Raw genomic sequence first — 5,452 nt, forward strand, 5'->3', positions numbered from 1 at the left:
TGGGGGTGTGTTTGCTGTGAGTGAACATTAAACTACGCCTGTATCCTCTTCTGACGTCCAACAACACAAAAACAAATATTTCCTCAGGCACTCCCTTTAGCAAGAGACTTATACTTTTTTCAGAATCTACTTAATAATATATAAAATGCATTTTACAGTCACTATTTTTCTATCATATCCTTCATTAATTTATTTAAAAAATGAATTCAGCTTTTTTTTTTTTTTTTTTGCCTGCCCGTTTGGTTCTTTTGCCATCAGAATTATTGTCTAAAGGTGAAGAAAGATGCCCAACGGATTTACTTTATCAAATGGACCATCCCAGCCTTGCCGTAATGGTCCATTTGATTCACCTTTTATTGTTTTTTTATTTTATTTTCACTTGCTAAATACGGGACAGACTTGACTGGGGAAAAGAAAGGGGAGAAAGAAAGAGGGAAAGAAAAACAGTGGGAAAGAGGGACGGGGATAAAGGGCAAAAAAACAAAAACCAACTAAATAAGCAGACAAAAATACATCTTTTAATCACCTGGATCACCTGTTGAGAAAGAAAAAAGAGAAAACAACCAGAAGAAGAAAAAAAGAGGACCATAATAAACAACATCACGATGATCTATGGGAATATAACAGTAAATACTAAATTTTAAACATTATTGTGCAGCACATAAGATCAACAGAACACAGTGTGCTTTGAGGTAGGAGCCAAAAAGGGTGTAGTTTGTGTGTGTGAGCACCCGTGTGTACACCTGTGAGCATGGATGCAAGGTTCCTTCATGTAATGATCTGCTAGAGGGTGTGGGGGGGCCACAGCCCCGTCCTCCAGGGCATGAAGCAGGTATGAAGGAGATCAAGACTCCAGACATCCAGAGGCCCCCAGAACACAAGAGACCAAGGAAGACCCACAGAGGGGCAGCCGCACCACTGTCCCAGAAAGAGCTGAGGAGAGTCCAAGATGAGGGCTCACTCAGCAGCCAGGGGGGGGTTGCAGTTGCGGGTTGCAGAAAATTAATTCATCTTAAATGGCCTGTATTTATATAGCGCTTTACTAGTCCCTAAGGACCCCAAAGCGCTTTACATATCCAGTCATCCACCCATTCACACACTGGTGATGGCAAGCTACATTGTAGCCACAGCCACCCTGGGGCGCACTGACAGAGGCAAGGCTGCCGGACACTGGCGCCACCGGGCCCTCTGACCACCACCAGTAGGCAACGGGTGAAGTGTCTTGCCCAAGGACACAACGACCGAGACTGTCCAAGCTGGGGCTCGAACCGGCAACCTTCCGATTACAAGGCAAACTCCCAACTCTTGAGCCACGATCGCCCCTTAAACAGTGTTAAGAGTGTATTTAAAATAACCTTTGTTGTTGTAACATTTTGAAGCTAGCAAAGTATAAAGCCAGTACCATATATGAACTGGTTAGCCAGTTTTTATGGAGGTTTCAATAACTGGTCAATTTTAATTAAATATCAGAAACTGAGAAAACTGAGAACATTTTTCTCAGACTTTCTTGTTTGTCAAGAGTGTGGACCACAGGCCAGCTCCACTGGGGTTTGTTGAAATGTACCACGTTGTCCTTAAAGAGTGAGAGATCTAATCAGGAGGTCAGAACTGAGTTGGCATGGTCCCTTGGACCTAGAGTTGTGAGTTTTTCTTTGTTAGATTGATTGTGACAAAAACAGTCAACACTGGATTTGCAGTTTATTTGTTTTTAAAATCTGAGTTTACCTACTGTCCTTCATTTTAGTATCAGTTTAGCTGTACATTTGTACAGCTGTACATTTGTACAGCTAAACTGATACTAGCCATGAAGGTACTTAAAAAGTAACTCTAACCAGCTGTAATCACCACAACACAGTGAATATTACATTTGGATTATGTGTGTGGATTATGTGGATTAACTGTGTGCACTGGTTAGAATTTATTCTCATGCTCCAAGTTCTACCTCTACCTCTCTCTCTCTCCCTCATGTTGCCCTGTTTCCATCTTCTCTCTAATTAAGCCCACATGGCTGAATTGATACCAGGTGCAGGTGTTCACTGGGCTGTTACCTGCCTTTGGACTTCCTTTTGTCTCATGTCTGTTTCAGCAGGTTCCATCATGAAGTTGTGCAGGTAAATTGGATACTTTTGGTAACATTAATCATAAAAGCCTGTTCCCCTTAGGGAAAGCTACATTTCTAAAATACAAACAAATCTCTCTGCAGTCCAGTGCTCCATGTGAAATGACATGTTACAGGATCAGGATTACCATGATTACCAGTACCATGTGTCTGGTGATTGTCATGTTTCTGTGGATTCTGACCATTTCCAGAGGAGGTGAGTGAAGCATTCACTAGCACCAGCTGAGTCAGACTGAGAAATGGCTCACTTTAATATTTCCCTTCATGTTACTGCAAAATATTTTATGTGCAAAACTTCATCAGTCATTAACAGTCTTTATCTGATGTTTCAGATACTGAAGTTTCCTGTGTTTTCATGACAACGTGCATCTTACCGTGCACTTTCCAGGGAAACACTAGAGGAGTATACATCCACTGGATGCACTTGTCAGAGGGACACCCTCTTGTATACTTGTACTATGGCAACAAAGACCAGCTCAGAACCCAGGACCAACAATTCAGAAGCAGGACGTCGCTGTTCCAGGACCAGCTCTCCAAAGGAAACGCCTCACTCCAACTGACAGGGGTGCAGGTTCAGGACGAGGGCAGATACAGCTGCTACATCAGCACCATTAATATAGAAAAGGATTAATTTATCAACCTTAAAGTGCACAGTATGAAAAATCTGAGGTTTTGGGGGATTTTCCTTTTCTTTTAAGTGCTCGATATTTCAAAAGATTTATACCAACCTCTAATATATGTAGCAGTTGTAGTGTTATGTTGAAAAGCCACAGGTTTACTCTGTATTTTTCAGCCCCAGTCAAAGTCAGCATTCAGCATGCAGGAAACAGGATCACCTGCAGCTCAGAGGGCATCTACCCTAAACCTGAGCTCACCTGGTCAACCAGACCTCCATCCAAGGTGACCTTCAAGAATACAACAACAGTCGAGCAGACCAAGCAGCAGCTCTACAACATCAATGGTTCTTTGATAGCTTCATTCAATGAAAGTGATCGAGTCTACAGCTGCACTGTGAGCACTCAGAGGAACAGGAGGAGAGCCAGTCTGAGGCAGCTACGTGAGTATGACCTCACATATGAGCTAGGAAATGAGGTTGAAAGCTGCTTATTGTTGAATACTGAAACACATGCATTAGATTTACACAGAAGCACTTCATGTGTAGGCTGTTCATCTATACCTGGCATATGCTCAACCTTCTTGTTTCAGCTTCAGTTACTGGCAGCTTCACTGAAACCACAATCCCCTGCCCCAGCTTTAACACTTCTCCAACAAGCCTCATTTGGAGATTCCTTAATCGTGCAATTTTGGAAAAGACTGGGTCTGGTTCCAACTACACAGTCTCAAAGGAGTGGAAGCAGCATGTGAAGGCTGTATCAGAGTTGGGAAGCCTCACATTACTGGGCTTATCTTCAGAGAAGGAGGGAATATACACATGTGAGATTAGTAATGTTGAGGAGATGCTGATTAATTACACCATTATTCGAATAAGTCAAGGTAAAGGAATTTATGTTGCATCCTTCTAATCCACAAAAGCAAGAATCATTCAAAACTTTTAAAATCTCTTTGACATACAAACAAAATAAACATATTAAGGCATCCAGGAGGAATTTAAAAATCAGATTCTTTTACTGTTTCAGGAAATACACACATGACTATTATAGCAATTACTGCAGGGGTGGTAGTACTCGTATGCATCCTATCGTCAGTCTGCCTGGTGCTGTACTGCAAAAGGAAAAGAGGTAAAAGTACATTCTGCCTGTACTACTGAAATATTTGTATCAATCTTATGGATCCAAAACATGTCTCAGGTCAGCAAGAAAACAGCATGACAGCGTCAGAGAGTGGTGAACCCAACATGTAAGTAAATATTGTGAATAAAAATGCACACCGTGCTATTAGTTATCATATTGGAGAACATTTTTATCATGGAGTTAGGACCAGTTTTCTCACACATGAATCTAAATATTCCCTAGAGCCAGATAAGTCAAATAAGAATTCCCTACTTGAGATCTTACTTTGATGAATTCAGCTTAGCCAAAATCATTTCAGTAAAAAGTTCCAGAATAAGAGTTCAAAAACTCCTTCAGTCTGACAAATGGAAATTCAAACAATAAAGATGAATTCTAATTGTTGTAATGCTTTTACCTCAATTTCAGTTAACAGAGAAGTTGAACTTCATGGATTTAAAGAAGCAAAGTCTCCTGTGAGCTGTTAATAGACTAAACTTCCCTGTGATTCATCCAACTAAAGATTGCATAACTTAATAACTGAATTTTAAGAAAGGTTTGATATGTAAGAGTAAACCACAGCAAGATGAAGGAAAAAAATGATCTTCTGCAGTGGGAAGCCAACTGTCAGCCAGGCACATGAATGTTTTATGCAGTAAAATAATGTGAAAGGAAGCTATTCGGCTTCACATTTGATTGATGGAACTGAAGGTGACCTCGTCCCAGTTACCACTATGACTGAGATATTTTACACTTTCACCTACAAACTGCATGATTTTAACTACTAGCTGCAGGTTTTGTCATAATAAAAATGTGATGGACAATCAGGTTTTTGACTTTTTAAAATATTTTTGTATTTAGTTTATTTATCTATTTACATCTGTGTTTGGGTTTCTAAGATAAGAGCATTGCTAACACTTTCCACACTCAGCACAGATGAATGGTTTAACTCCAGCATGAATAAGTTGGTGTGATTTTAAGTTCCTTTGGTGAGTAAAACACTTTCCACATTCACCACAGATGAATGGTTTAACTCCAGCATGGATGAGTTGGTGTGATTTTAAGGCACTTTGCCGAGTAAAACACTTTCCACACTCATCACAGATGAATGGTTTAACTCCAGCATGGATAAGTTGATGTGATTTTAAGTTCCTTTGGTGAGTAAAACACTTTCCACACTCATCACAGATGAATGGTTTAATTCCTGCATGGATGAGTTGGTGTGATTTTAAGGCACTTTGCGAAGTAAAAGACTTTCCACACTGGTCACAGCTGAATGGTTTAACCCCAGTGTGGATGAGCTTATGCCTCGTCAAGTTACTCTTTGTAGTAAAAGATTTTCCACAGTCAACACAAGAGAAGCATCTTTTCTTATTGTGGAAACATTGGTGTCTCCCGAGCTGCCTCCTTGTGATAAAGCTCTTTGCACAAAGACCACAAGTGAATGATTTCTCTCTCTTTGCTTGTGTGAGGTTAGCATTGTCATCATCGGAAGAGTGCCGAGGTCTCTTTCGGTTGTTGCTTCTTTGTTCCTGTAGTGACAGAGAAACAAACCAATGAGATGCAGTAAAGTGTGTGAATGTGTGTGTGAATGGGTGAATGACTG

The 5,452-nt window shown here is 40.6% G+C and overlaps 1 pseudogene; it reads left to right on the forward strand.

Annotated features, from left to right (window-relative positions):
* Positions 1 to 2,248: 2,248 nt before the first annotated feature.
* On the forward strand, positions 2,249 to 3,642 carry LOC146702180 (programmed cell death 1 ligand 1-like; annotated as a pseudogene).
* The last annotated feature ends 1,810 nt before the right edge of the window (positions 3,643 to 5,452 follow it).

Source organism: Copadichromis virginalis, linkage group LG9 (assembly GCF_057382275.1).
Source record: "Copadichromis virginalis isolate Kocher_CV1m ecotype Utaka linkage group LG9, C_Virginalis_male_GT1.1, whole genome shotgun sequence".
Lineage (NCBI taxonomy): Eukaryota > Metazoa > Chordata > Actinopteri > Cichliformes > Cichlidae > Copadichromis > Copadichromis virginalis.